General features: G+C 32.5%; 1 pseudogene; it reads left to right on the top strand.

The window, feature by feature from the left end:
- Window positions 1–1,382: 1,382 nt before the first annotated feature.
- LOC115967148 lies at window positions 1,383–11,897 on the top strand (annotated as a pseudogene).
- The last annotated feature ends 2,344 nt before the right edge of the window (window positions 11,898–14,241 follow it).

The raw sequence follows: 14,241 nt of genomic DNA, 5'->3' as shown, positions 1-14,241 counted from the left end.
CTTCCTAGTTCTTACCCTTGACATGTCGTATTTTTTTGCCTCCTCCATGGCCAGGTAACACTAGCTAGCTAAAGTTATATGTGTGTTTGAGTGTGGAGAGAGGGTTCTTACTCTTTTCCATTAATATTCAAACAATATCTTTTTGCAACAGTTTACATTTCAGCATTAAAGACGTTACAGAAATCGTGACCCAGCTGATCCTCATTCTTAATCTCATTGCTAAACTTTGCAAGTATATAAGATATTTCAGAAGCAGTGGCCAAACGGTGGTTGACAGCAAAGTCGCTTGCGGTGACAACACTACCGACAACCAAATGGGTATCAAATGCTGATGACAACTCCATCATAGCCCCTGTTGAAAATTCTACATCTATAGGAAATTGTGTTCATGCAAAGAGTACTCTTTCTTACTATATTACTAAATTCCACGCTGCTTTTTTCTAAGGTTTAGCACAATAAGATAGCATGGTCTGAGGCTTAATCCTATTCTTGGGTCCATTATACAATACTATCCTTCCTTGTAGTACAATACTGATCTCATTCATCCCTAACTCACCCCAAAAAAAAAAAAAAAAAAAAAAAAAAATTCTTGATTTGTAACGTTTTTAGTTGTAAGACTCGGTGATACGTACTGTGGCTTAATTCTTAATAAAAGTATTGTTTTTATCATATATGTGCATGTCAACATATATTATTGATTATTATGCTAGTGTATGCCTAATCCATTTGAATTGATCTAAGTTTGCAAAGTTCTATCACAGATTGTGGGGGGTTTTTTAAACAAAAATTATTAATTTTTATTTTGCATAGGTTCAAATATGTTTGATACCAAACTTTATCAAATATTTAACAGATATAAAAGCATATTTTACAATTAAAAAAAAATAGACTTGCGAAAAATAAAGTTATATCTCTATAACTGTTAGACCAATTTTTTTTTTGAGAGCATTATTGACTAATTCAAATATTTGGGAGGGCCAACTCTTATTTTTGTAGACTAAATTTTGAAAACATTAAAATAATTGTATATATATTTTAAAATATTTCAAAGTTTTTTTTTTGGGGGGGGGGGGGGGGGAGGGAGGGGGTCATGGCCCCCTACCCTTATATATACCTCCACCCCTACCAAGAGATGTCTATAATATTTTCACAACAAGATAAGTTGTTATTTACTATTACTAGTGGGCAAAAAAGTAATATCAATAATAACTGATAATAATTTTCCACCTAAAATTTATTGTGAAAATATTGTGTACATGACATTTCTTAAATTCTGATTGAAGGGTCCCAATTTTTTAGGGTCACCTATGAATCTTCAACAATTAGTTAAGATCAATCACATGTATTTTCTTCCTCAATTTTTTTATACCTAAAGTCATAATATGTTACCATATGTGGGTCCAAAATTTGGGAACTGGTTAGCCCTATTCCCTCTGATATACAATGCAAGGGGTGCATGTGTCCTTCTAATTATCACTGGAGGTGGGACCCTGTGTATCTTATTCAAAACCATATGTGATGGGGATGCCGAGTGTCTAGCCAAATCATTGACATGTACAGAGAGTTATTTGGTGTTCACATGCATAGCATTACTTATAGCCCAACTACCCAACCTCAACTCTATAGCTTGGGTGTCTCTAATTGGGGCCACCACAGCTATTGTATACAATACTTTGATTTCGATTCTCTCAATAACCAAGGATGGGCCCACAGACATATCCTACAGTCTATTTGACGAAGTGAAATCTAATATGGAAAGATTTCGTGATGCATTGGATGTGCTTGGGTTCATTGCCATTGCTTTCAAAGGACATAATGTTATCCTCAAGAAACAGTTCAATATCTATAACATCCTTTATGCATTTTTCCTTTCCAAGTTCCAATGATTGTTCAATGGTTATCTTGTTAGTGATTTGACCTTTGACAAGCATGAAACCTAAAATATGAAACTCTATAAGGATATGTACTCACACTACAACAAAATGTATTTTCAGTGACGAAAAAATTCGTCACTAAAAGTCCAGTTTTTCGTCACTAAGGACTTTTAGTGACGAAACTCATTTCGTCACTGAAACCCCGTCACTAAAAGTCTTGGTGATGAAAAATTTCGTCACTAAAAGTTTGATTTGATTTAAAAAAAAAAAAAAAAACTTTTAGCGACGAAAATGTTTCGTCGCTAAATGTTTTCCTCGCTAAAAATACTATTTAGTGACAAAAATATTTCATCACTAAAAACAATTTAGTTTATTAAATCATATTTAGTGACGAATAATTTCGTCACTAAAACTATGTTCGGGTATATATAGTGACGAAAAAGTTCGTCACTAAAACTATTTTTAAGAAAATCTAGGCACATATAGCAACAACAATTTTCGTCACTAAAACCATTCCTTACAAAATTTTGCTACATTTAGCGACGAAATATTTCGTCACTAAAACAATTTTTTGTTGCTACATTTGTGACGAAAAAATTCGTCACTAAAACTTATTTTCTGTTTTTATTTTTGATATTAACCTGTAACCTATCATTACATTATTAAAACCTCACATTTGAATAACACATTTATTTCAACAACACATTTATAAAAAAAGATCCATACATTCCACAAGTAAAAAATAAAACAAGTATCCAATTCAAACTCCTTCCATACAATAATTGTTTTCAATACATACAATAACTCAAGATGTTTTATAACAATACAAAAAGGGTAGCATAATATAATTAGGACTAACGGAAGATGTCCTCATATGTCTTCAAGTAATGCCAAAAGTAAATCCCCTAAAAGCCACCAATAAGAAATCTACACAAATATGAAAACAATACTACATTAAAATCGTAAAGTAAAAACATTAAGAGTAGCCACACCAATAAATTAAAATCACAACTCCTAATGTATAAGTTGTAGAAAGCAAATATAGATTTTCAAATATAATATAATACAATTAGTTTCAAATAATGCATCAAAAAAAGTAATCACACCATGTAGTGTGGGTCAATTGCTAAAATAAAGTACTAACCAAAAAGTGTTTTAACTTGAAGTTGAACCACCCCATAGGTAAGAGCATCATCATAACCCTTGCTCCTCAAAAAGTTAAGAATATTCTTTTGGACCTCTCCTTGCTTAGCTCGTGCCTTTTGGTCCCTAGTTCGCTCCTCCTATTCCCATTGTCATCCAACTTTTATCTATGTTTGACTACAATTACAAGATGAATGTAACTTTAGTAAAATAAGGACAACTCATGCATAATGTATTCTAACATCTAAGTCTATAAGCTACTTAGATAAAGTTCTATCCCATTCATGAATGCACAAGTCTATATTAATACTTAAAAAAATATACATTGCACACTCAAACACTCCCAATGTTAGTTTAAACCACCTTATAACACCATGCAAGCCACCTGCTTGCTCCAAAACAACCCACCACAAACCAATTTCCAACATCACAAGTATAGAGTTTTACAAGTATTTAAATCAAATAAAATACTATTCATCACATCTAATCAACAATACTTATTCACATTTGCAAGAATTAAAAAACACTCCCAATATGTATTTAAACCACCTTATAACACCATGCAAACCACCCGCTTGCTCCAACACAACAACCTACCACAAAACCAATCACAAACATCACAATTATAATGCTTACAAGTATTGAAATCAAATAAAATACTATTCATCACATCTAATCAATAGGGTCCATTCACATTTGCAAGAAATTAAAAACACTCACAATATGAATTTAAACCACCTTGTAACACCAAGCAAGCCACCCGCTTGCTCCAACACAACTACCCACCACAAAACCAATTTCCATCATCACAAGTATAGAGTTTTACAAGTATTTAAATCAAATAAAATACTATTCATCACATCTAATCAACCAAAATTAGCTCCTACTTAATCTTAAGCACAAACAAAACCAATAACAAACACATAACAACCAAAGGGAGTACAGAAAAGCAAAACATAAAAAGACCCATGAATAATCTTACCTTTATGATTATATATGACCAGTGTCCAGTTCTTGTTCACAACAACATTTGAGATCACTTCACTTGTGTCTATTTCAAAACAAAGTGTTGGGTTTGGCTCTCTCTAAAGACTAAACTCAAAAGTAGTTAAGAAAAACAAAATATTTAAAAAGCATATAAATATATGTTAGCATCTCAAAGAGGTACACATTACACAATGAGTTTAACCATCAACTATGAGACTATGAAGAAGCTTGTAAAAATAGCAGAGTAGTACTGGAGCTTGCTTCTATTTTATCTTTTTTTAATTCAAAAATGAGTTTGAATTGCTTAGATTAGATTTTCATATACATGATTGGTTCTGAAACTAACAAAAACCATTACCAAGAAAACAAGTATAAGTTATCAATAAACTCCAATACCCATTTTTATTTTTCTCTTGCAAAATGACAACCAAACACTTCTCTCCATTCTAACAAAATTGTCAAAGGGTACTACACAAATATAAATTTTAAACCATGTTGGACTTGACAATTTAACATAAACTCAATTAGTAAACTATATAGCATAACATGTAACAAACTCAATTCTCTGAGGCATTTTGTCAAACATCAAGCAGACAAATTTGGACAACATAAAAGGATTAGAGACCAGAAAAGAAAAACCCATTTCCATTAAATCATAACAAATCCAGCCATGGCAATAATGAAAAAGCAAAAGAGAGAAAGACCAGTTACAGAGAAAGACCAAAGAAACTCACAGTCGCCGTCGCCGTCGCCGGTGCGAAGGGGAGGCGAAGGGTCACAGCGCGAAGGAGAGGCGAAGGGTCGTCGGATTAAGCGTCAAGATCTGAAGGATGAAGCGTCGTCAGCGAGCTGAACCATTGTGATCGGCGAGTTGAAGCGTCACCGATGAGCTTAATTAGCAATGGTTGGCTCTTAACAGAGCTTAATCAGCGACGGTTGAGCTTAACAGACCCAACGACGAGTTGAGTCATCGCCGTTGAGCTTAATCAACGACGTTGGGACTTAATCGGTGACTGTTGAGCTTAACAGAGCCAACGACGAGATAACTATCGCGATCGGAAAGTTGAAGTGTCGCTGTTGAGCTTAACAGAGTTGGGTTTTTTTTTTTTTTTTGGTTTTTTTTTTTGACCGAAAACTCTAGAAGAATGTTATAGTGGTATATCGGCTAATAGGCATTGAAATGGGGCTAGTTTGGGGGTATTTATAGTGGTCTTTAGTAACAAAATGTTTTCATCGTTATTGCCCACTTCTAGTGACGAATTTCGGTTTCATCATAAAAGGAGCCAGAATTTGTTACACTTTTAGCAACGAATTTTAATTTCTTCACTAAAGAAACCATATTTTGTTAAGATTTTTAGCGACGAAATTCAACTTTCATCACTGTAGCATACTTTTAGTGACGATTTGTGATTTCGTTACTAAACTATGAAATGAAAAACCATGATTATTTTTAGTGACGAATATTTTTTGTTGCTAATTCTTCCTTATAGCGAAGAAAGGATTTTTTTTCACTAATAGTATGCACAACAATACCTATAGTGATGAAATATTTCGTCACTAAAAATTTCAACTTTTAGCGATGAAATATTTCGTTGCTATAGATTAATTAAACTCACACCAAAGTTTCCCTCTGCTGGCACCCATTTTTCAGATCACAATAGCGATGAAATTTATTTTTCATCACTAAATGTTATAAGTTTTTTTCATTATTAGTGACAAAATTCATATTTTGTCAATAAAGCTGTATTTTTAGTGACGAAAAATATTTCCTCACTAATTTTCGTTACTAAAAATACATTTTGTTGTAATGTCACACAACACTTCAATCTTAGGAAAAAGGTTTATCTCTAAACTACTTTGGAGAAAAACCCTCCAAACTCTATCGATATCTTTTTATTGGATGTGAATTTTGAAAATCTAACTACTGGATTGTATGTTCTTATTATGTCCTCCATGCTTGCAAATTTCAAGAAGATCAAAGATTAATAGCTATGTCATCAATCAAATGTTTAAATTTCAAGTTTTTGTGATTTAAAATTATACATAAAAAATAAGTTTAATGATAAAATGGTAAATAACATCCAATTTGAACAAAATTTGACATATGTGTTAAGAACATAAAAATCATGCAATCCAATGATTAGATTTTCAAAATTCGCATCTAATAAAAAGATATAGGAGTTTGAAAGGTTTTTCTCTAAACCAATTTTGAGAGAAATCTTGTCCTTCATTGGGTGAACCCCTCTACAATCTCCCCTCTCACATGAGATTGGTCCTAAGTATCAACAATTACCTCATGCATTCAATACATTCATTGTACTCCTTACAATGTGGGCCTTCCATAGCCATATGGAACTTACACATTATATATAAGAAAGTAGATGCATATAACTAATCTTTGGTATACCATCTCACAAGAAATCAACCTTCAAGAGGGAAGAGTCTGCCAATGGACATAATAATTTATCTTGAAATTAATAAGAAAGCTTACCTCCTAAGTAACCTAAGGTTATGCTATCATTTTGAGTAGCAAAAAAAAGTGATATGCTATTATAAAAACAAACACAGTGATGATAGAAAAGAAAGGATATATTTGTCATCTTGATTTAAATGTTGCAAGGAACATTGCCTTCAAGTCCAAAAAAACAACCTATAAGTCTATATGCATAGGAGTGACAATATCGTACATAGTAATGGCCATGTGCTTTTATCCCCCCGCAATAGGTGGATTTTGGGCTTATGGAAACAAGGCAAGTGGATTTTTTCTTTTTTGAACCTAATGAGATTTGTTATATACATACATAAGAGCATTCTCATCAGGTGTTCTATAACTATGTCATTTTGACACATCAAAAAACTTACTTTATTATTTTAACACACCATTTTACAATTTACTGTACATCACATCTTCTATTTTTCAATTCTATACATTAAAATAATATATAAAAATATTTGAAAAACATTAAAAAAAACCATCAATATAAAAAAAATTCAAAATAAAAGCCCACCATCATACACAAGCACAGCCCGCAACCACCACCCATTAGTACAACCCGCCACCACCAACAACAATCCACCAACCACCACCACCACCCAATACTACTTTAAAAAAAATCCCCAAAATCAACACAAAACTCTTTAAAAAAAAAATGAAGAGATGAATCAACTCCATTTATACAACCCAAATCACATGGAATCAACCCAACTCCACCACCACCCACAATCAAATGGAATCCACAACTGAAAAAAAAAAAAAAAAAAAAAAAAAAAACTCACATGCGATCTCCACTAGTCGACCTCATCGATGAGGCCGAACTCCACGGCGACGGCCGATTTCAATGGCAATGACCTAGGAGGAGAGAGAGAGAGGCGCAGAGAGAGTGACAGAAAAAAGAAAAAAGGGAGAGGTGAAGATTCTGGAGAAGAAAGAAGAAGAAAAAAAGAAAGAGAGAGTGACAGAAGATGAAGGGAAAGGCGGAGAAAGAAAGAAGAAAAAAGAAAGAGAGAGTAGAAAGAAAGTCATAAAAGAAGAGAGAGAAAATGAATAATTTTTTTTTTTTAGCATTTTCGTCTGTATTGTTCCAAATATGGAATGGTATTGTTCATGTGTGCTAAATATTATAGCATTTAGAACATCTCATGTAAGGGTTTTTTTGGTGTTTGGTGTTCCAAATGCCAAATATTTGGCACACCTAATGAGAATGCTCTAAGAATAGCTTTTTTTTTTTTTTTTTTTTTTTTTTTTTTTTTTTTTTTTTTTTTTTTCAAATAAGTTCCTCTTCGGGGTGGTGGTTTAAAAATGCAATTTTAGAATATAGATTTTTAAAAATCCCATTAGGTATAGTTTCTCAAATGATTTATTGAAAAGATATTCAAAATGCAACCCCCCCCCCCCAAATTTGGGTCAAGTGTAGCCTCTTTTTTTTTCTTTTTTTCTTTTTTTCTTTTTTTAGGGTTAGGTGTAGCTTGTAAACGCTTTTAGTGTAATTATTAATTTGAATTTTTAAACACTTGAGGTTTTGCAATTGTTCAAGCTGGCCCTATGTTAAAGTTCTATTAGCCATCTAAGTAATTCTTTGAAAAATTCCTAGGTACTCCTGGAGTATGAAGAAATGGTACTCCTTCCTTTCACATTCATGGTGGACCTCACTATGAATTTAATGAGTGGACCTCTCCATGAATGTGAGAGGAGAGAACATCATTCTCCATGCTCTTGAAGTACCTAAGAATTACTCATTTTCTTAACACACAAACACACTCTCTCTCTCTCTCCATGGTTAATTCCCTTGATCTCTTTATGGGTATTGCAAGCAAAGGTATTGTTGAGAACTTATGGTGGAAATTTTAGTTATGTGTGAACTTATGAATTGATATTTTGGTTTGTTGTGGATTGAGGGCATGAAATTGGAGATTAATTATTTTTTATTTTTTGATAACATGGAGATTAATTATTTTGTTTCGTGTGAAGGGCATGAATGTAGGGAAATTTTTGTACTAATTTTAATTCTTGGTCAATTGTGTTGCAAGAATTTGGGCATTGATTTTATATTGTTAGATATGAAGTTTTCATCTTATTGACAATTCAATTTTTTTTTATAAATAAAAATAATAATTCCATTAAATTTTTTAAAGATATTATTGTTTAAAAATAATTTTGTATTAATTTTATTATTAAGTTTTATTTAAAAAAATATTTTTTTAATAATAAGCACATACAAGGTGCATGATCCCAATTAATACTGGCCACATACTTCAAAAAATAAATTATACCTTATCACACTAACCCAAATACAAAGCCCTTATAAAAAGTAATTAAATATCCACTAATAAAGACTCATAGGATCCTGTTAGCTTTTAAAATAATGCATCACATGAAACAAAAAAGAAAAGCAAAAAAAGGATACATTACTTTGAAACTTGAGCAAAGACTTATGATTGAGTGGGAATGACTATTTGTAGGAAACATAATGAAAAGAATTGGTTTCCACACCAAATGGATTAAGCTTATAAATGGAAGGTCTCACTAAACTTTCTTAATCTGTATTAAAAAAACAGAGCCAAAGAGTTTTATCAAATCATCTAGGGGACCATTAAAGGGATCCTCTATCATCATTTTTTTGTATTGTTAATGTGCGCGCCTGAAATGAGACTGTTGGGCTCGAACTCACTTGGGCTCACAATTTATTTATAGAGTGGGCTTCAGGGTTTCCTACTTTGGGTCGTTCTCAGCATAGAGACTCAAAGTAATGTTCCTCCTCTCTTCCTTAATGACTGTTTTTTCTCTCCTTTTTTCTGACCCCTTCATCTTCCTCAACTTCTACTATTTATAGCTTAGGTTAGTGGGGAGATCATGATTACTGCCATCGCTAGTGCAATTGAAGGTCCAATATTATCTGTTTTAAGTGGGTGTTTAGGTGAGAGTGGGATGTAACAATTATGGCCTTGGAACTTGGTTCCAGCTCAGGCGAATTTGCCCGGTAATTATGTTCCCCGAGCATCCCATGACTTGCTTGGACAGGGTTTATATGATTGTTCGGGAAGTTTTATGCCGAGCACAGCTCAGGATCCGAGGCCCAAAACTCGTTCTTTATTAAGGCAGTTTCAAGAAGGGCTTAGGGCGATGGGGCCGTTCCATTGGGCCTAAGCCTAGGGCCCATATGGGTCTTGGGATCTTGGTGCCGTACAGTTAATTAGATGTAGGACTCTGAACAAAGTATAGCCCCAGAGCTAATACACATGTTCTTCAAGGTCAAGTAACCATGTGGCACTGTTAATATGCCTGAAGATCTTGACAGAGGACCCCAATTTTTTGATGTCAAAAGTTGAAATTATTGTATGATGCAACCATTTTCTCTTAATAACTTGATAGTTAGAGATGAAAGATTTAAATGATGTAACTATTTTTTCTTAATAACTTGATAATTAGAGGCAAAAGATTTAAACCTTGGACGTATTTATTGAAATATCAGAAATTGCAGGGCTGTTAGCTATTCTACAACATACCTTGACTTTACCAAATATGTGAATGAAATATTTTCTTTTTATACTAAATGTGAATGAATGATTTTTTTTCTTTTTCTTTTTCAGAAAAGGTAGCAAGATTAATATTATAAATTACGTAATGATATTAGTCAATTTTAATTATACTTGGTACGAATCTTGTATGTTGTTTGTCAAAAGTGAGGAATAATCTTCCTTTATACGGAAAAATATTATAAAGGTTCAGTGACGCTGCTAGTTACATCACTAGCATCATGTCATAATTGCGGTGTAATCCTAGTCAGTAGTCACATTCCTTTCATGCAATACTCTTCCTCATATGGTTGTGACTTGTTCCTCCTCCAAAAATAAAAAAATAAAAATAATTGTGACATGTGAGGGCTTTCTAAATGACACTAAGCATTATTATATATAAAACAATACTACGCTATATGCAAATTTACACCCGCGTAAAAAAGCAACTGAAAACGTGACTTCAAGTCACGATTTTCAATTTGAATTTTAGTTGCTTTTTAGCGCATATGTGTAAATGTGTGTGTATCAACTTTTTCTCATAAAACAAGGGCAATATTTTCCGGATTTGGATCTCTTGCAATCTACTAAGAGCACTAGTGCTGGCGGTGCCAAATTGCCAAATTTTGCATAAGGGTTCAAAATTTGAAAGTAAATATTTTAAACTTTCAATCTCAGTCATTAAATAAGAATTATACAGGCTTCTAATATCAATCCATGATTATTTCCTAAGAATTTTATTAATTCTTTGTTCAAGCTGACCCTATGTTCAAGTTCTATTAATTATATTAAGTTTTATTTTTAATTTTTTTTATAATAATAAACACATACAAGGCGCATGATCTCAATTCATCCTAAAATTGACGGAAGTTTAACATACAGGTGAATTTGGACATTGTTATATCTCAAGGGACTAAAAGTTTAAAATTGATAGTCCAAAGAATGTGTTTGAAATGGACTCTATCAATTTCTGATAAAATAGAGAGAATCATGTTCCTTTCCAAATATGGAAGGGGAAAACAGAAGGCTTATATTTATAGGCCCTTGTATATACTTTTAGAAGTTTATATCGCTATTCTATATATCAAAAAAAGTGAGTGAGTGTCTTCTAATTCTCCATTAGATATAATGAAATTTGACCTCTCCATAAAAGTTAAACAATGCTGTGGAACTACATAAATTCTTGTATGTTTCTTCTATATTGTACTTGTTCTATACTTGCTCAATTCATATTTATGTGCAAGATATATCACTTCTAAAGAAACCTAAAAATGTAACAAATCATCCAAATTTGCCGTTGTTATGGACCATCATTCAAGAAGCTTTTCTCAACAAAGTTGTGGACAGTCTTCTTATTTATTTTTTTATGAATGCCAGGTATCGTATAATGGAGGAGATGCATTGTTGGTTACATTTGCACAAATCCGTTGACCCAACATCTCGAAGTCAATGATGGTCACAGTTTACCTTCTAGTATTGGTGAACTGTTTATGTGCATTCCAAGTCTATGTCAAGGCAGTTTTTGACAACTTTGAAGTAAGGTACACAAGCAAGAAGAATGGGCCATGCCCATTGTGGGTTCGCACATGCATCCAAGTTGGCTATGGAGGGTTGGCTTTCTTTCTTTCTGTGACTTTTCCATTTTTGCGAAGCCTAGCACCTCTAGTTGGAGGTGCTAAATTGCCTTTAACTTTTGCTTATCCATGTTTCATGTGGATTGCAATGAAGAAACCTCGACCAAATGGTTTGGTTTGGTTTATAAACATGGGGTTAGGTTGCTTTGCCGTTGTCTTGACTGTTCTAATAGTTATTGCAGCGGCTTGGACCTTAGCTGACAAAGGCTTAAAAGGAAACTTCTACAGGCCTCTATGCCAGATTTAGTAAGAAATAGAACCAATACCCATTTCGAATGTATTTATGGACCTAATGGATTACTTATTCAATTGGCCATCTTGTCTTAACATCAACAAAGGTTTGAGGATAAAATCTTGCATTAGGAGCCTTACACAAAGTTGTCAATAATATCATAAAGGACGATGTTTCAGTTTGGATAAGAGAATAAAATATTTTAGTACAAATTAATATTGGTGCAAGTTTTCGATGTTACTTAAATTAATTTATATATATTGTTGAAAAAAATAGAAGTTAAAAAATATATATTTTGTTAAGAGTCTTGTAATTTAACTAACATTTATTGATGTTTCTAATAAAGACATTTATGATTCAAATTCTTCCAACCCGGCCCATTGTAATTATTGAATTATATAATATATATATATTTATATATAAATAATACGTGCTTAGTCCAAATTGCATGCCTGTCCCTCCAGTGTGTTTATCCTCGTATTCAAGAGTCATATATCATCAATTATGTCAAAAAACAATATGCGTGAACTCCAAGTTTATAGCACAGTACTCATGTGATACATATGTTCTTTTTTAGTTACATGGTCAAAGCATACTATGTAAGACCAGATTTTTAACAAAATTAAAAATTATGATAAATGATTAAAATTAATAATGACAAAATTTCTTACAACCTAAAGTTTTAGTTCCAACAATTTTTTTCTATCACAATTTCTACAGTTGTCTAAACCCTTAGAGCTTTGGTAACAGAGTTTCTCTTTCTTGTTAAAAAAATTATTTTTGTGATTTTCAGGTACTTAATATATCATACATTGCTAAAATTAAGTCATGGGACTAAAATACAACATCTAAAATCCAACTTTTAGTATATTAACATATGATACTGTACTTAATACAAATATTTTGATAGAAATGAATGTGTTTAATCCTAGGATATTTTAGCCTAGTGATGACCTATATATTGTATAAATTGTAATTAGGGACGGAACTATGTTCAAGAAGAGGGGGGCTGTGGCCCCCCCAAATTTTTTTAAAATATTAAATAATAGGTATATATTTAAGATTTTAGAAAATAAGTCCATGAAAAATTATATTTGCCCCCCTCAAGAAAATTATATTTGCCCCGCTCGACTTCGAATCCTAGTTCCATCCCTGATTGTAATCATTATAGAGCAAGATACCATGAGCTAAAACCATATTGTAGGCAAAGGTATCACAGATGCAATCTTACACACACTTAATATTACTGGCCACATAGTTCAAAAAATAAATTATAGCTCATCACACTAACCTAAATACAAAACCCTTATAAAGAGTAATTGAATATCCACTAATAAAGACTCATAGGCTCCTGTTAGCTTTTAAAATAATGCATCACATGAAACAAAAAAGAAAAGCAAAAAAAGGATACATGACTTTGAAACTTGAGCAAAGACTTATGATTGAGTGGGAATGGCTATTTGTAGGAAACTTAATGAAAAGAATTGTTTTCCACACCAAATGGATTAAGCTTATAAATGGAAGGTCTCATCAAAGTTTCTTACTCTGTATTAAAAAACAGAGAGCCAAAGTTTCTTACTCTGTATTGGAAAACAGAGAGCCAAAGGGTTTTATCAAATCATCTTGGGGACCAGTAAATGGATCCTCTATCACCATTCTTTTGTATTTTTAATTAGATGTTGGACTCCGAACAAAGTATAGCTCCAGAGCTAATACACATGTGCTTCAAGGTCAAGTCTCAAGGAACCATGTGGCACTGTTAATATGCCTGAAGATCTTGGCAGAGGACCCCAATTTTTTGATGTCAAAAGTTGAAATTATTGTACAATGTAATCATTTTTTCTTAATAACTTGATAGTTAGAGACGAAAGATTTGAATGTTGTAACCATTTTTTCTTAATAACTTGATAGTTAGAGGCGAAAGATTTGAACCCTGGACATATTTATTGAAATATAAGAAATTGCAAGGCTGTTTTACTCAAAAAAAAAAAAATTTGCAGGGCTGTTAGCTATTGTACGACATACCTTGACTTTACTAAATGTGTGAATGAAAGATTTCCTTTTCATACTAAGCCTCCATTTGGATTACACTGAAAAAGGGTTGAGTTTGCGTCTGTCATTTTATATGTGGGTCCCATGCACTGTTCATGGAACCCGCAAGTGCAATATTCAAGAAAAAAAAAAAAAAAACTTTAGAACTAAGTCTCACACGGCACTATTTATATTCAAAAATTATTTTGTTACAGTGTTTTTAATTTTTAATTTTCAACAATAAGCGATATCCAAACAGACCCCTAAATGTGAATGAATAATTTTCCTTTTTTTTTTTTTTCAAAAAAAGTAGCAACAATATAAATCA

This window comes from Quercus lobata, chromosome 11 (assembly GCF_001633185.2).
Source record: "Quercus lobata isolate SW786 chromosome 11, ValleyOak3.0 Primary Assembly, whole genome shotgun sequence".
Lineage (NCBI taxonomy): Eukaryota > Viridiplantae > Streptophyta > Magnoliopsida > Fagales > Fagaceae > Quercus > Quercus lobata.
This window is presented reverse-complemented; position numbering and strand designations above follow the sequence as displayed.